The sequence below is a fragment of the Melanotaenia boesemani genome, chromosome 1 (assembly GCF_017639745.1).
Source record: "Melanotaenia boesemani isolate fMelBoe1 chromosome 1, fMelBoe1.pri, whole genome shotgun sequence".
NCBI classification, from domain to species: Eukaryota; Metazoa; Chordata; class Actinopteri; order Atheriniformes; family Melanotaeniidae; genus Melanotaenia; species Melanotaenia boesemani.
The window spans coordinates 21,149,111-21,168,400 of record NC_055682.1 but is presented as its reverse complement, the minus strand read 5'-3'; the positions used below and the strand labels follow the sequence as shown (position 1 = coordinate 21,168,400).

The 19,290-nt window shown below is 37.7% G+C and overlaps 1 long non-coding RNA gene across 7 annotated transcripts in view; it reads left to right on the top strand.

The window, feature by feature from the left end:
- LOC121643215 overlaps positions 1–19,290 on the top strand; it is a 154,404-nt gene that overhangs the window by 20,918 nt on the left and 114,196 nt on the right. For 6 of the 7 annotated variants that reach the window (XR_006011063.1, XR_006011065.1, XR_006011064.1 and 3 more), the window contains exons 2-3: positions 7,176–7,282; positions 17,189–17,244. This is a non-coding gene — a long non-coding RNA (uncharacterized LOC121643215). The remainder of the gene's footprint in view (positions 1–7,175; positions 7,283–17,188; positions 17,245–19,290) is intronic. The other variant, XR_006011068.1, reaches the window with a different exon arrangement.

Here is a 19,290-nt window from a genome sequence, read left to right as displayed (position 1 = left end):
CCTCTAACACTAGAATAGGCCAGAGTTTTAGGCCTATGCGTTATTTACCGCCATGTCTGTGGCATGATATCAAAAAATTGATGAATTGTAATAATTAAAAAAAATTAAAAGTTATAGAAGGATTGATGACCTAACATTTTTTTAAACCATTTTTGCAACAATAATAGATGACTCATAGTAAGAATATTTGTAATCAGTCTTATTTAAATTTCCTCCCATTCAGTATGCAGCTTACTCAGACTAGATCTCACACCAGGAAAGGTCACTAAACTTGGTTCGATTGGGGAGAGGGCGACTGCGTTCATGCTGCACTACTCAAATGAATCGGACCTTTTAAATAACGTGTTCTGCTCTCCTCCAGATTCAGTGCTGCACCAGGAATAAATAAATAAATAAAGAAGACGAGGCACAACGAAGAAGAAAACCAGTTCATCTATTGGTTAATGCAGAACAGCTTTGGTTTCTAGGACATAGCAGATAAATGCACCTCTGCATCAGATTCTAGTGGTCCTGTGTTGATCATATTCCTATAAAAACTTTTCCCAAATTCTTCCATGTCTGACAGCGAGCCATTTCTCCCATCTAGAGCCGCCTAGCTCCCCACCTGTGAATATGTTTCGGTTGTTTACCCATGATGCTGTGCCCTGAACCCACAATGTACTTTGTTTTGTAGTCCACTTCCAATATTTGGTCTGCTTGACATGGACTGAGGTGGACCAAGTCCGCTTCTTTAAATTGGATTAGAATTTGTTTGTGCATTACTTTAAATGAAGCAGGCTTTCTGAGCAAACAGACTTGGATTTGAATAAAAAAGGTTGGTGTGACTGAGCCCTTAGACAGGTGTTATCAATGGAAACCAGTGTTGCTGTGTCAGCCTTAAGCAGGGATTTCTAATTCCAGTCCTTAAGTACCTCTCTCCTGCAGGTTTTAGGTCTCCTCCTGCTCTAACACAATTGATTAAAATGAAAATGATCTCCCCAAAAGCTTATTACCAAGTTGTGTACAAATCCATTAAAGACCCATTAATATAAGTAAATTGTGTTCAAACAGAGAAACATCTAAAACCTGCAGGACAGTGGCCCTTGAGGACAGGAACTTGTCCGCTGGCATTAAGAACACTACAATGTCCACCTCAATGACTGATGTACCAGGAAAGAAATCTTTCTCTTGCTTTTGGCCAGAAAACTAATAGATTAAACTTTGTGGAAGACCATGAGAAGAACCTTAGTGGATATAGGGAGTCCTTCCTTGGTCAGATAAGCAAAAAGCTTATTAGATGGGGACTAGCACACTTGGCATACACCTGGCAGAGATTATCACAGTGAAAGTATAGTTGTGACAGTGAAGCTCAGTGGTGTCAACATGGTGATGATGAGCTGAATGAATACAAAATAAATATTGTGGTCATGAAATTCATGATGTAATGAATGCCTGTGGACATACCAAAATACTGGCTAGCCAAATACACCTGCAGGTTGTCAGAGGGTGAATATTTCAGGAGGATAAAGGTCCAAATTATACCACCGATATCACACAGGAAAATGAGAAAAGTGGTCAAGTACATCAGGTGATTTAAACAGTACTTTATGGACAAGAAGGACAAACTTGTACCTAATTAATGGAAAGCTATTTAACTTCTGTTACACCTGTTTTTAACAGAATTTACAATTAGGTAAATCTGAACTGTTGTTATTTTGCATACAGAGATATACACGACCTAACAAATTGGAAGAGCAAATACTCTCAGATGTCACCCATTTAAATCATATATTTAAGTGATAAGTGGTGTACTCAGATCAGTGGGATTCTTTGCAATAACAGAACATTCCTCAGTTTTCTGACTCTTCCAGGTACAGCACAACAGTCAATCTCACAGTCATTAATCACTTAGTTAAAAACTATATGTAAATAAAAACTGCTTATCTTTGAACCTGTGACTCCACTGTGACCTATTTATATTGGTAATTTTATCAGTAAGTGAAATGCTACGACCATTACTAGACAGCTAGTAGTAGTAGTAGTAGATGCTCAATAATCCATTTTAGCTTATACGTAGCTTGGCGAGGTATTGTAATGGTGATAGTAGTCAAAGGCCTTGCAAAAAATTCTTTAATCATTGAATTATTTTCAATCACATCCTCGCCACTCTGCCCTTTATGTTTAGATTTTTAGATTGTGTTGTATATGTCTGCCTCTCCTGTACTTTTAATGTTTTATTATTTGTTTGTACAGCGTCCTTGGGTGCCCTGAAAGGCGCTTTAAATAAAATGTATTATTATTATTATTATTATTAAAGTTTGCACTTAGCAAGCGACTATGGAAAGACTAGACAGAGACGGCCGGGCTTCACTATTATATTTTTTTCAAATGTTATCTTGAGATAGCAAACTAATTTAGACCCCGTGCAGCTGGGGAGGGAAGTCATGGCCAATATGTGTATTTCTGTTAATGATTGATGGTAAAACTTAATTGTCAGGCACGTCGCAATTTTTTGCCTTTGTCAGACTTGATAGAAGTCAAATCCGATGCATTGATTAGTAATAGATATTCCTCAATTTTAGGTCACCTTGCATCTGTTGATGGCCTGCATTCCAAAGCTGTACTGGGAGAGTGGTGGTGTTAACTTTATGCTGGCGTAAAGAGAGTGAGCTGTCAGAGACATGCGTGTAATGGCTCCCTTGCCAGCTGCCCAGTTCAGGCCCTGTGGGACCAGCACAGACAAACCATTTTTTCCACACAGTCTCATCTTCTGCACTCACACTACTTCTCTCCTCCTTTCTTTCTGTTCATCTCCCTGCCACCATCTCTGTCTTGTCTTTCCTCTTTGCTCACTTCCTGTGTTAAACTCTGACCTGGACAGGGACCATGTCAAGTCTCTTGTATCTTTTGTGTCTTTGAAATGCACAGGCAGTAAATTGTACACTTGCCAGCAATCAAATAGACACACAGATGAACACATACAGAATCTCAGAGCATGCAGGACTCTTGAGGGCCATTTAGTGACTATATCTCATTGGATGGCCTGCTCTGCTCAGCATACAGTGGATTTCTCATGGGCAACCAAGTTTGCCCTCACTGAAACAGGTCCCTTCTCACCAAACCAAGCAGAATAGTCACACTCTGATGAAACATCTTTATCTCTCTGACAGCCATAGCATGCTTTAAGGACTTTTCTATCAGTGCAGCGAGTCAACTGTCAACTTCCAACTGGACATGTCCATCAAAAGCAAGTTTGTTTTACTTTGTAGTTTCACTGGAGAAAGAATGAATGGTAACTCTGACAATAAATTGTTGTATTTGTAAAGATGTAAAACAAAGTCACTAGATATTTAAAGCTAAGTATATAGCAATACATGTGCTGATGAAGTGCAGTCCCACCATCACATCTGTTGTCACAAATACACATTCTCTCTGGCTGAGCTTCCTCTTTTTTCTCTACATATAGTCAGGCTTTGATTATTCAACCTTGGAGGCTAGCAGTTATAACAGTTCTTTCATCAGCCATTACTGCTGATGTTAATGGCATCTTCGCTGTGACTTTAAAGACTGATTATCATATTGTGTAGGCTGATTGACAGTTGACCTTCACAACACTTTATGAAGAGCCAGCCAGATACTGGGGGTCACTGTGATTGCCTCCATGACAGCACGTTATTAATAATCTGGTAGACTTACCAGGAACCAATTAATGTGCAGGCCCCAGACAAGAAAATAGTTAAAAGAGAAAGTTCTACTTTTCAGCTTGGCTGAGACAGTCGACACATATGGGTACTTGGATTTTATTCTGTACATTCTGCAAGTGGTGAATTCTTAACAAACATGAAGCGTTGTGACATTATGAGGCGTTACTTTGACCCAGTGAATTTTACAGCAGATTTTGTAATGCAGCAATGAGATTTGGTAGAACAAACAGTCTGAGCACATATTATTACTTTGACCTGAATGTGCTGCATGATAAACCATCAAATATTTTGATTTTTTAAAATAATTTTTAAGTTGTTGAATCTGTTTTAGTACTTTTGTAATAATTCTGTAGTAATTCTGAGTAACTGACATGATAACTCACAAGAACAATTACCTTTTTTTTTTTTTTTAAATGACTAAGCGCAACAGCAATAATTGCCCTAATTTGAACTTTGATTAGTTGTAAGTATAACAGATAGAGCATGTGATATTGTCATAAAGTGCAAATATTTTCTCAAGTTTTCATCAATGTTAATGTTAAAAGTAGCCATAAAATTACATATTGTATGGACCATGTAATAATGCTGACATTTATATTTCTCATTTTTTCTCTGCTCATTAATGATGGCGCTTGTCACATGAGCTTCTGTCTTTCCATTTCATATTGACCTCTGGAAATGATTTGTAATTAAACATTTAGACAGGAGAATGAGGAAATGAAAGCGGTGTTTGTTCAGAGAGATAACATTCTCACAGAGTAACAAAGCATGGCAGAACAGCCCAGCAATATTACCTCACGCAGAGCTGCATAATAAAGTGGGCCTGCATGCATATTAATATCAACACTCTGCATAATGTCTCTGTCTTGTGACAGACTCCAAAATACACCTACACCTCACTGGTATCGCCTAACCTCTCCTTCTACATTATTTGCATCCACATTCTCTCAAACTGGGAGGGATCTCCCATAAGTATGGTCTCTCCCATGTCAACTCCTCTGGCCCTGTCTGCCAGCCTTTTTCCCACACTCCACCAGTTTTCACTCATTAGAAACGCATGGTGGAGGTATGTGATGCCAAGCGAGTTCCTCGTTACCCCCCTCCCACTCAGTTAACAAGCGCTTTTGGAAGAACTACAGCGACATCTGCATGTGCCATGATTACAAAGCGCCATGCTCTTACCCACCCCATTCATGGGGCTTCCCTTGCCAACCTGCTACCCATCTCTACAACTCCTCCCCCTCGCCCCTGCGGCACTCCTTTCTCAAATTACCAAACATGGCTAATTGTGTGAGGCATGAAGTGCAATTCATTTACATATGGCTTGGGGGAAGATTTCTCTTGCATAGTGGAAGAATTAAGCAACGGTGTCTGGAAAAGAAAAGATTCGCAATTACAACCACTGGTCTCTATGGAGTAAAATTATGCCAGTGGTTGTTTTTATAGTGTTAATGTTGTGTGTCACTGGGGTATTGTTTCAAAAGAGTTCTGATTTCACTCTGTGGAAAGCTGAAATAAATTTAGTTACATCCTTTATACATATATATATATATATATATATATATATATATATATATATATATAAAGAAAAAGTTACAATCATTAGCATTTCATTTTTAAAGCATTTTGAGTTTTGTGTGTGTGATTGGGGGGGGGGGGGGGGGGGGGGGGGGGGGGGGGTATTTTTGCATGTCCTGCATGCATGGGTGTTGGATCAGTTTGTAACAAATTAATCTACATCTAACTGGCCTGTTTCCAAAAGGAGAATTTAGTATGGGTTTAGGTATGGGGTATTTTTTGTGGGTAGCAGCTTTGAAAAAAAAAAGTTTGAAGCAATAAACTTTTGTGTTGTAATGATCATGGGAAAAACATGCAACAGTTAAGCCCTAGTTACTCCCTTTGAGTAAGAAGTTTTTTATTCTTTATTTATCACTCTCTTTATCTGTATTAAACTTGCACCATCCGTCACCTACAGTGCTTTAAAAGCATTTGTATAAGATATGAAATCTTTGCAGGTTCTCTCATGAAATGGATGGTAAATTGTTAATTTTTTTTCTCATTTAGCTGGTCAAAAGACAAATTGCCGTAATAATTTAATTTCTGTTGCATTTACAAATCTGTAAACATCCATTAGTTTTACATTTACATCTTTATATCCACAATAGCTTCTTGCACAGATTGTGTACCAATTGATGCTCAATTAATCCGGGATGGAAACGATGACGGCTCTAGTTATTTTTTTTTTTTGTTGTTGTTTTTTAAATTAATGTTGAAATAAACAAATTGGCAGGTTGCCTGAATCAGGCGCACAGCTTTGAAAGATTGTCATCGCATAATGAATCGCTTTTTTTTCCCCTTAACATTTTATGCTTTTCTGTTTCCACTCCCTCGCTCTCCGCTCCCATTTGCTCGTATGCCTTAGCGGTTTAATGATATGCAAATGAAATATGCATAAAAACCATTCTGCTGTAGGATGATTAAGCACAGGAGACATTAGCCAGTGCCAACCACAGTGTCTGTTGCCTCTTCTGCATCCCGTTTCGACCAGGCACTAACACCACTCTTTCACATTAATGCCGCTAATGCACAGATCATTAGAATACCACAAATGATATCCAATTAGGCAAATTAAATCCCAGGAAGGTGTCTTCTCACCGCAGTTTTGTAAGATCCAGAACCAGAAAAGGCAGATGTCTTCATATGTCAGAATGGTTGCTCTAGAGAACAAGCACAGAGCAAAGAGACCAGCTTTTCCAGGAGTACTTGAAAATTACTTGCATTGCAGGAGCTTTTCTCTCCTTGTTTGTGGGAACTGTGGCATTATTTGAATACTGGCATATAGTATTCATACGAAGGAAGAAAAATATCCCCGTTCTTGCCTTCTCTCTCTCTCTCTCCCTCTCTGACTCTCTCAAACACACGCACACATACACCACCCTCCATTCTATCCTGCTCTCTTGTGCAAGCCTTCTTTTTTGTAATCCATTTGTGTAATGAAGACACTCCACAATTGACATCCCCCGTGGAATCAAATAAAAGGGTGATTATCCAAAGTTGATTAGTTCCGAAAGATTAGAATATCCACGTGCTTCCCCTTGATGAATATTAAAGAAATGCGGCAATTACTAATTAGATTGTTAATCGTGTTTGTTGCGATTACGATTATTGTGTTTGAAATGCCCGAAAAGATGCCAGCTTTCAAACGCTTTTTCCTCAGTGCAGGAACCACCACAGTTCAGACATCTTGGTAGCACCAATGTAGTGTAGTAAGCTTAAAGATGTTATAATCCCTCCCTTTGGATGACTTCCTTAATTATTCATATTGTACAGCCATGCTTCTTGTCCAAAGAAATCCAGGGAAAAAAAAAAAAAAAATTGGTATAATCATTGGATGCCAGTGGATGTATATCCATGCGTTGCTAATTACTGTATTAATTCCGGATGTGCATATTAATAGCGAACTTAATGAAATCCTCCGTTGTGTCTTTGCAGCGATGCCCATCCTTGGCTCCGTGCCCGATGCCAGTAGACGTCGCTGGAACCACAGAAAGATTCCTCACGACCCAGAGAGTACCCCAAACTGTGATACAAACCAGCTGGTAAGTCTGTGTTGCATCTGTTTATGATAGTTTAGCGCAGGAGGGAAAAACCTCTAAGGGTGGAGTTTGTTCAGTTCTTTGGGTGGTTGGCAAGAAGGGGGCATAAAAAGTCGTGGAGATGTGGGATGTGGGTGTGGAGGACGTAATGAGTTCCCACGGCCTCACTACCCTCAGTGTGGTCGCAAGCAGGCCAGCACCTCCCCCTTGTTGACTCTTGAATTCAGGTTTTCTCCTCGTTCCTATGCCTTCTGTGCCCATTCTTCCAAGTTCCAGGAGTCTCTGTGCCAACTTTCTCACTGGCTGTAATGCTGCTGATACTATAAGCCCATGTTAAGCCAATAGGAAATGAGTTTGATAATGATTGCTTAGATGAATAACAGAAATGGCTGCATTCCTTTTTGCCATTGATTGTTTTGCCAAAGACAGAGAAATTCCTCATTTCTTCATGCACAAAAAAATTTCTTGTCTCTAAAGTTGACTTTGTCGTAAAAAAACACAATTCTTTAGAGGAAATCTGTATGCATAATTGGTTTTGATAAGCGCAGTTTTATAAGAAGGGGGGGGGGGGGGGGTGGGGGGGGGGGGGGGAGGTTTATTCCTTTCTGTCCACTGATTCTAATTAGTTTTGGCAGTTCATTAGTATGCATCCTCTTGTTTGCATTTTTGCCTCTCTGTTGTGTCTGAGACATTGTAAACAGCTGCTATTGAGCTTCAGGCACAGTCCCTCAGGTCCATTCCTCACCCCCTCCTCTTCTAGGCATGCACACAAGCAATTGGCAGATTGGCAGCGTCTGTTGCAATGGTAGACATTCAGTGTGTCTGCCAACCAGTGCAATATGGAATGGCCGTTTACACGGGGGAAAATGTTGAAAAAAGGGGGAAGGGAGTTGGCACACAAAAAAGCCACTCACTTAACACCCTTTACTAATAGTTGAACATATCTCCGCTTTTGTCTTGCTTCTCTTTTTTGTTGTTCTTCGATCCTCATTGTGGATTCTTTTGTTGATAATTCAAATTGTTCCTTTGTTTGAGTGACGCTGTCTAATTAACGAAGCAAGATTTGCTTAATTAGTCATATCTATTCTGCAAGGACTCTCTGTTTGTTCTCTTCTCTTTTGTTTTTAGCAGCCGACACGCGAAGGGTATCCGATCATGTCGATTTCGTTTAATCGTGGTATATCTCCCATGTCCTTAACCAGTTTTCATGCCAGATGCCATCACATTCCCGCTGGCATATCACTTGAGGCTCGCAATCGCCAAACTATTGTTCCTTGGCCATCCTCCAAACCAGTGATGTTTGCACAAGTCTATTAATGCCAACTTGTCAGATTGGTTTATCATTTTCCAAGGTTGCATCCTTTACTACTAACGAGTCGATTGGCATGGCGTCTCCTGCCCAGATGGCTGGCTGCCTGGCACAGAGCACTGTGCCACAGACGGGTGGTGAGAGAGTGAGAAGGAGTGAGTGGGAGGAGCTTTTACTTGTGCCGCCATCACATCACCACTTGTCCAGATGACAACAAAACAGCTTCAAGTTTCTGTTGTTTTTGTTCTTGAATTGCCATCTTCATCTTTAATCCTACAACACACTGCCTCTATTTCCCACTCTTGTGCACTTAGCATCCATCAACGAGGGTGCACTTGTGTCACATCTTCTGTAATTAACTGTGTAGCTGTACTCAAGAGTTTTGAATATCCACCCATTTACCAGTCTTATGGTGCCAAGCAGCAACAGCTAGTATCATCTAAATTCATGATCCCAAAATGTGTTCAGGCTGAGGTCATATCTTCACGTCTTCATTCTCAGATGTTGCTTGTCCTCCACTGAAGATCCATGTCTTTGTTTATAAGGTAGCACAAAACTCTAAAAAAAAATGTAAAAAGGTAAGAAAAGCAAAAAACAAACAAACAAAAAAAAAGAAAGCTTCGAAAAATAAAATAATAAGAAAACTTAAACCCCGTGAAGCGCCCAAAATGATGGCTGTAGCCTTCTGTCTCCCGGGCTACATCTAACTACCTACCCTAGAGACCGAACAGAAGTACGCCTTCATTTTACCACTGAATGGATGGCACTGTGCCAACTTCTCCCTGCCATCAACTGCATTCGCTCCTTGTTTCCCTTATTTGCCCATCCCCTTTCTATCTCAGTCCCTCTCTTACTCGCCCTCCTCCTCTCCCCTTGCTTTTCTTTTACATGCCAAGTACACCCACCTTCGCTCGCCCTCTTTTCTTCATGAGCTTGACATTAATTAACGTTACTGCTAATTGATTTTAAAAGGTGGTCGTTTTTTTTTTTATTTCAGTTTTGTATGTGGGTTTGTCGAGCTGGTCAGTGCCCAGCTGTGTATCCTTGATTACTGGCATCTACTTGTCTTTCCTCTGCATTGTTCCTCAACCCATAACCAGCTTCCCTAGTGTTGTGCAGTGAAACCAGGTTGAGCTGTCTATTTGTGCCAAAATACACTTGAATTACTCTCAAACTGTATCTCAAGCTATGTGACTACAGCTGCTATTAGATGGCTATTTCTGACTGATCCCACTGTACTGTATTATCCCAACATTCTATACTTAGTCCTTCATCTGCAGCTTTTTTTCTGTATTTTTACTGCTTTATTTTGCCAGTTTAGTCTCTTATCCTACATCTCTTATTGCGCTACATGCTCCTTTTCTATGCCTTTCATTGCCTGTTTTTCTAATACTCTCCACATTTCTCAATATTTTCACTATGTGCTTTGTCAGTACTTTCCAATTGTAAATGCATGTATGGTGGTATTTTTTTCACGAAACCCACATGCAGAAATCCTTTTTTTTATGTCAACGCATGTGTTTTTATCTGCACTGAATTTTTTATTTATATATTTTAATGAATATATTTGATTTCTCTTTGGTATTTTTTATTTCTCGTCATTTACAACCAAGCTGATGACGATGAAAGCAGGAGGCAGAAATGGTTAAATTATTTAAAATAATGACCTTTTCTCCTAAAAGGGTTTCCTACTGCTGTTAATTAGCGATGTAGTGGCTTGCTTTAAGAATGAGGATAGAACTGGCTAATTAAGTGAGATTTGTATGAACGCCTGTGATTACCATGCGACTAAATGCAGTTTCAGTTCTTGTTACCCCCCCACATCATAAATGTATCTGTATGCAGTTTATGTGTACTTAAAGATCTGAGCAAAGTAATGTTCAACCTTTCCAAAATGTAAGCGGCTAAGGGTTTCATGGGGTTCAAACATGCTTTTCTTTATTGTTTTACACTCTTTTTCTCTTTATTATTAAATAAAAAGCAGCAACTGGGCAATTGAGGCAACAAGAGGAATTCATTATGCAGATTAGCCACGATTTGCATAATGTCTTATGCCCAGAATATGCAAATGAACCGTATAATTTATGAGTGCTTGCGTCTGCCTCAGTGTTCCCATAACTTACAAAGAGTTTTTTTTTTTTTTTCCACCTTGTCTCCCCTCCTATCCAAGCTGGCACGACATGCACCACACTCACAGACCAGACCTTCACTAAACAAGCACACCCACAAAAGAGATTGCTGGCTGGGTACTTTGAGTGGGAAAACTTGTCTAGCAGACTGATGGGGGATAAGAAGGCAAGGGGAGGAGATGGGTGGTATGGGAGAAATGTGTAGGAGGGCACGTAAATCCCTCTATAAAGGCTCAGTAGCAGATGCTAATTCTCTAAAACAACTGCGAAACTAAGTAAAATGACAGACGCAAAACAAAGGCAGAAGATTTCGACTGGGCGGAGCGACAGATATTTCTGACTTCTCTTTTTTGTCCTAATGGTGATAACATTTGTGTGCCCTTGTCTTTTCTTTGATGCCTGCTTTTGAGTGATTTCTTTTTTTTCTTATTTTTTACTGCAATTGGACCTAGCAGCTTTTTCTTCTTGTGGAGGATTTCCTTTTGAGTCAGTTGGATGAGGGTGGCTAACTGTTGGCTGCGATTGAGAGAAGAGAGAAATACAGAAAGAGAGAGAGGCTTTATCTCAAGGCATGTGTGGGCTCCAGTCTGTCTCCACTAGTGCCCTGGGATGCCACCACTCAGCCCTGCCAAACCCAGCACAGTATCCAGACTGTATCCAGGGAGACTGCGACCAGACATCCTCATGTGTGATATTAATTGCACGTCAGTTGTTTGGGCTTCTCTTACCGAGCAGGATCCTATTTGCTGCAATTATTCCATTACGAGTCGTTTGCAATGATTGGCCTGCTTTGCATATTTAATATCAGGATAATGGCAAAGAGACCATTCTACTTTGCTCTGGAGAAAAAAACAACAAGGGACAGCGCTGGAAAAATGCTTTCACCATTGTACCAAGGACATAAATAGTAAAAACAAAAAAAAAAAATTTCCTCCAGGCCTTCAACAACAGAAATTTCCAGATTATGTTGTCATGTTTTTGCCTCTATTGTCTCTGTGCTGGAAGATCTTTTTTCTTTCCTTAATACTGGGACACTTCCATGATTCTGACTGTAGAAAAGTGTGTGTGGCAAGACCGCCTCATTGCACACAAACACAGTGAGTGTGCCCACTTCTCCGTGAGTATGAAGGGCCATCTGTTTCTTCCTTGCTGGACAGGGATTGTGTAGCAGCACACGTCTGTGTCTTAAGAAGTAAATGGTAAAAAGAGACAAAGGAAAGTGCATTATTTAAGTCGTACAAAGACACATGTATATACTTAAAAGGGGTAAAATGTTACCCTCTGTGTTGCTCTGTGATGATGCTGAATATGAAGAAGGTAAAACCATCTTATAATTTTTTGTAATTTGCTGTAAAATTTCACCTTTTTGCTTTCCTTATTGCTGTTCATCTTTCTTATTCCAGCTGGAACTTCTCTTAATTAAATGTACAGGTCATTGTCTCGTCTGTTTTGTTGTTGGGGTTCTTGTTTTGCATTTTTTTATTAAGTCATAGTTTTAAGGCAAGTTATGCCAAGAATATGTCAAGACTAATTTTATTATTGCACTGTATTTATGCGAGTAATTATGTTTTGAATTAGCATATGACTAGCAGGTTTTTGTGTCCCACTGGACTTTCTATGTCTCTAATTAAACAGTCATTTACATGTGTAATATTTTTATTTGAATGCTGTATCTGAATATGCATTGTTCTTATGATTATTTAAAAAAACTGCTGTTGTGCAGTGAATATGTACAAATGCAAACACAAGACAATGTCCTACTTATGATGATTGTAACTAGTTCTAACTAGTTGCAGGGTTAAACAAGGTGAAAGGAAGATGACATTTGCTAGAAATGATTACAAACTGCTGTCAAAGTCAAACTAGTGAAGTAAAATGTGGAACACCAAATGTAAAAGGAGAAAAATGCCATAACTTATTTTAACAGGGTTAAGAAGTGGTTAACATGTTCATTATTTTCTCTTTTTGGGACATTAGAGGTTAAATTTTACTTCATTTTTGGAAATTATAAGTTGGATTTAACTTGTGTGACTGTTGTTCTAAAAGTGTTTGATATATTCTTTTACTATGTTTGTCTAAATCTCTCTCCAAACCAAGGTCAAGTTAAGTAACCAAAAGCTTTTTTAAACATATGTTAGCATATGTACACATACACATGTTGGCTTTTCAAACAAATATTTGAACTTGACAGTAAGGGAAACAATATCTTTTATGTGTCGTGGTCAGTTATGGAGGGTTCATCATCTACAATGATTAATAGATTCAGAGATCAACGATCCAATAGCATTGATCCAAAGAGGAAACATTGATCAAACATCAATAGAATAAGCCTTTGTAAGATGAATTTAAGAATGAACATGTGGAATTGTATACATTTGCTTATTTTACACAGCTAAAATTTCTTATTGTAATTTGATAAGTAAAATGCTGATATGCAAAGGTGCATGGTATAATTTTAGAAAAGTCTGACTGTACTTCCCTCGTTATTATGACTAAGTTCTAAAAATACTTTGAGACTCCAGATACTCCAGAGGTTTTACACTATGTTGTGATTTATTGTGAACAAATAAAATTGTATTCTTTCAGTTTTCTTTTACACAATCTGAACACTTTACAGCTCAAAATACAGAATGTGGTAGAGTCTGTGCTTGTTAAAAGTTTATTGTTTATTTAACGTCTGATTGAGCTCTGGAGTCAAATTATATTTGATATTTTTGTTGCTTTTTGTGATTTGATATGTATGGCAGTAATTGTGCTAAAGCAGGAAGTGATATTGTCTAATATCAATCACTGGTTTCTGATTCGAATCAAATTGAAACTGTATCATGGCAGAATTTGTGATATTAGCAAACATCAAATAGTTATCCACTGAATCATTATATTATTATTGTGGTAGTATTGTGATCAAACTTGTGATTTACACCTCTAGTCAGTATGTGTACATATGTGTATGTTTGCTCTTTGATGACTTTTTTTTTTACCTTGATTAAAGTAGTAATGAAAAATATTTGGCAGTAAAAATTGCCTGTAACAGCAACTTCCCAAAGAAACTATAGACCTAAGCAATTGAAACAATTTTCCTGGTCAATATTATATTTAACAGTAATAACAGTAATTTTGCTAAAACATCAAACACATCAATAGTTTTAAGTAAGATCCAAGTTTCTCAGGACAAGATGAAACAGATTTCTTTGAACATGGTAAACAGTCGTACCTGTTTTTTGTGTCTGTAAACCAATAATTATGTCAGAAGTGGAAAAGAGTGGTTTCTCCCTACTATCCAAAGCATCACTTTGCTCTCAAATATATCTTCCTTCCACTTGTGTGCAAGATATAAAGATACACAGAGGGTGTTTGTTTTTTAAGGTGTGCATGGAAATTACATATCTTCATTACTTGTTATTATTATCTTGGTGAGATGGTTATTATACAGATTAAATGGTATCCAAACAAACAAGGATTGTTGTGGAGGGCTTACAACCCATTTTATTAAATGTTAATGATTTATTGTGATTCAAAGCTCACTGTATGTTTCATTAAGTCATACATCAATCTCACTGCACTGTGATGTTTACTGTGACTTTTATCCACATCAGCCTCTAAAGATATTTGTGGCCTGTTGGCTGAGCCAAAGAACAACATATATTGACTGTACCATACCTGTTAAGAAGACGTAGTTTGTGGGACCAGTGCCCTTTGCTGTCACCTGACCCCATAAAGTTGTTTCTAAAGCCTCTTTTCTTTATGGTAAAAACGTGTAGCTTAAAATGGGAACAACAGTAAGAAAAATGTTGATCTTGTATGAAATTGATGTTTTTTTTATATGATAGTCATTTGTTAAATAAAATATAAATGATTCATTTACTGAATATGTTTAATGCTGTTTTTTTCCCTCTTTTTAAAGTTTTCTTCAGGCAGTGAATTTACAACAAAGCTGTTACGAAAGTGAATTTTGTACTTTTAGTATCACGTCAAAGGATCGTGTGATTTTAACAATAACAAATAAGGACATGACCGGGCGTTTTGGACATTTTTAATGTATTTTCCATACTGATAACTTGCATGTTCAATATAATCACTGATGTGATTACATTATAAAAAATATATAGACTGTTTTTTTCAGTTGTACTAAAGTTTGACTAAAGCCCCTTTATAAGTGGGCAAATGAATTTTTGACATCTACAAATTTCAGCAGAACATTTTCCTTTTGAAGTGTCAGCTTTTGTTTTGCATTTTGTTTAACATCTAAAATCAGGCAGAAATTAATCACTCTTTATTTACAGTGGAGCACGCCAGTAAATACCAGTTTTATATATATGTATATATATATATATATATATATATATGAAGATATGATATGAAAGATATGAAAATCTGTATAGGCATATGTATAATGTATAAAGTTTTGAAATAGTACATTTCATGTGGAGACACAGTGTGAGGACAGAGCAGAATTTAGTATTATAGTAGTAATTCTTGGGGATGTTACAATTCCAATTTTTTTCTGTCCGATACAGATTCAGGTACCTGGGCTTTAGTTATCTGCCGATACCGAGTACTGATCAGATACCTGTGCTACTTTTATTAAGAAATCTATTAAATTTACAATTTATAATATATTTATCATAGACTTTGATGTCTATAATAGCTGGCATATAATATTGTTGTTGATATCATTCAATGGCCTAGCATAGGTTAAACTACAAAACAAATTAACACATAAAAACAATGATTTCCACAGAACTTTTTAAAATATTGAGCAGATAAAATCAAATCAAAGAATTTCTATTAAAAAATCTTGAAATTGGACTTATATTGAGTGTTTTCCGCAGTGGACAGTGGATGGTCATCCAGGACAATAAATTCTAAAACTTTCGACAGCATTTGGCAGCGTTCGTTGCTTTCTCTGAAAACTTCAGAGCAGCTATATATACTCAACTCAAATATCACTATATAATATGCAGTAATGATAATTACTTTAAGCATAATCATATATCTCTGAGATGGATATGTACTTGATTCCCAGCTACAGAAACAGACACTGTATACCATCAAAGAGAAAAACAAGAGATCAGAATAGGTCTGCCAGTTTGTCTGGCTGCCAAAGTGCTTTGGTGACAAGAGGTTGATAGACTGATAGAATGTGCAGTATAGTGACAGAGCCTTTTGTAACTGGTCCACATTTTTCCACAATCAGTTCTGCTTAAGTTCTCATGATTACAGAAACTCAAGCTGTGACACTGTACAATATATGTCTTGATTTCTATTTTTAAGTCAACAAGACTCAATACCATCCAGGTAAAGTAACTTCTAAACTTGTATTTAACACAAAACTAAAAGCAGGTTCAAAAAATCCAAAATTGGGTAAAAGTAGAAAACAAGACTGGTCTGACATGGAAGAGGAAACATAGCAGTGCAGGGAACAGGCTGTTTATCTGTCAGAATAAAAGGAAAAGTTTTGCCCTGACATCTTGTTAATCTGTTCATGTAAACAGCCACTAATGAGAACTTTTAAACAAGCCAGATGGTAAATTTAACCTTTAACTACAAGTTCAACACTCAAATTCCACCATGACCATATTGAAAGTTTCCAGCTATACATTTTATGCAGGAGATCTGAGGACACTATGCACATGCAACCAGATCCTTCTGTTGGAGGACTTAACTATCTGTCTAAAATAAACATATTACAGTTACAAAGAACAGAGGCCACAACTCTGAGCATGTTGCATTGTTTGCATCATGTAAAGGGTATGTTAGGCCACTTTTCCATGGGGCTTTTGAAGTAATATGAAGGTGTGCAAAACAAAGGAAGAAAGAAGCTCATGTTCTCTGTCTGCAACAGAGGGCATTGTCTATCACTGGCTGAGTCTTGTCAGGGAGTGCAGTAGAGACACATGGATTGCAGGTCAGATAAATATGTATCTTGTCAGTAGATCTGGATGCCAGAGGAATAGAAGAGGCAAGGATGAACACTAAGCCAGAATTCCTTTACTATCCACACCACCTAGTTCATGCAGAAGGTGACCTTGAGCTCTACTCCTCATCACAAGGCCAGAGCGTTGCATGCATTCTTAGGTTTTGAAAAATGATTTTACTCATCTGCTGCTATAGGACATATACACATTTACAGACCCAAAATTATGGCCATGAGGTGTTGAACAGTTAAGGATAGCTATCTGAAAATTTTGAGTCTTGTAGTTTTTTTGGTAAGCTGGTAATTTGCTAGATAAGATAACTGCCTGCCTGCAACTGAATCAGCAGCTCTGAAAGGCTGCTTTGTAAACATTGTGTTTATACTTTATGCACGTTGTCTCGTGCCTATCACTGCAGAGCGGATATGCTGTCCCTGCATCCTAATTACATTGTGACTCTTATTACACATGCAGGTATTTGCATATGCCTGTGCACATCTTTCCATGTAGTTGTGTGTTTATCTTCTGCCTCACCGCACTCTTCTCTTGCCAACAGATGCTTCCAAAGCCCCCTGCCCTCGTGGTCTATGAACCAGAGACAAGTGCCAGAGGGTAAACATGTCCACTACCACACTTCTCTTTCCTGAATGGCCACATTTAGCATGCCATGTCAGTGAAAGCATAGACATCTGTGTGTTCACACATGCATACATACCTCTGATGTGTCTAATCATGAAATACACACCAGTTCAAAAGGGCCCAAGGCTGTGTTTAGCAGATATGTAAACTACTACATGCTAAGTGTTCTAACATGGTAGTAAACAAAATCCTGCATTATTCAGACTGGATGTAGGGAGTAATTAAGACTCATGTAGTCACTTCATAATTCATCTGCATTAAAGCTCCAAGTAGTTTTGCTGGGATAAAATGAGCTGGCATAGGACAGGGTGTGAGATGAGACAACATGGCTATTGTGCACAGCATTGCATCTTTTCTTAATTAGTCTACAACTACCAGAGTTGGACAATGAACATCAGTTGCAAAGGATTTAGTTTTTGATTTAATGAAACAGCGTCTGTCTTCAAATTCAGTGTCAAAGTTGCTCACATTCACAAACGTATACAAAACATCTGTACTATTTACTCAGCGCCAGTACTTAACATATAATTAAAGACAAATACTAGGATGTAGTCGTTTGTACTACATAGATTTTTTGTGTCATAGTTATTTTTAAGTCTGTACTTTTTAATGATAATAGAATTCCACTGGTTTGACAGGGTTTTCTGTTTGTTCTTGACACTCTTAGAGAAATATTTTTATTATTTAGCTTTCAACTTGTACATTACAGTGGTGAGGTAATGTTTGGTGATTCAAGTATAACAAATGTGCAAATGGGTGGAAGTATTGGAATATCTTATGGTAAGTTTGTCTAATATCCTCTGATAATTCCAGTTCCATACTTGACTTAAAAATATGCTAAGCTGAAGTCATTCAGCTAGAAAAACATAATTTAAGTTCATAACTTTGACATGATAGCAATAGATTATTGCTTTGGAGTATTGATCATACTGGTTTAATCCATCCGTCCGTCCGTCTGTCTGTCCATCCATCCATCCACGCACCCACCTAATTATTATCTTGCCAATAAGAGACACATATTCTTAGGGACAGTTGTAGAGCAATGCTGCTAGTAAGAAAAGGATAGTATGCCCTTGTGAACACATTAGGTAATGTCATATTTAGAAGGCTTTATGATGCTTTATGTTTCCATTGTTCCCATGACCTTTAGCTTTTGACCACTGTATGCTGTATACAGCTAATCAATGGATTGTGTAACATGGCAGTTGTCTTTTTGGAGGACAAAAAAACATACAGTGGACAAAAACAATGAGGACATTTTCTAGTAAGTCTACCTTTGTAGAAATAATTGTATAGGTACTTATACAGGTGTGTAACCATATATTAAAAGTCCAACCATTTTCAGCCATATCTTAGTACTTCGTATGTCATTAGATATTAGAATGTTAGAATAATAAAAACAAAAAACAAACAAAAATAAAATCTACAAGAGAGAATGATAAGAAACAATCTTAAAGGTGTAGTTGGTTATTTAATAAACAGCAGCACATCATCCTTGAATATTAGGAACTATCTGACCTTTTCTAGCATAATTTTGCATACTTGGCTATAAGAAGATTTTTGTGTGATTGTATGTGCACGCATACGTCCTCCACAAGCTGCTGCGTTGACATATCATAGCTCTCTGAAACACAGGAAGAATGATCCCTGAGCTTTTTAAAAGGTCAGGAAAGCTCTTTTTTTTCTGCCATGACATTTGATTGGCAAAGGTAAAAATGTGTGTGTGTGTGTGTGTGTGTTGGGGGATGTGCATGTGTGTATATGTAGGTATGTATCTTTGGGATGAGTCTAAGCCTCTTTGCATGCTTGAAAAAAGTAGTCTGAATGTCCCAAGGCAGGCACCTACTTTAAACAGTGCTGTCTGCAGTTCATCATTTGACTGTCTTTTGTCCATTGTATGTCAGTCTGTTGGAATTCTTTTTTTGTTAATGTGATTGTATTTCACTTAGAATACAATAAGGTATCAATAAAATTTATTGTTATCTAAGATTAAATGTATATAAGTCGACTTCTGGTATA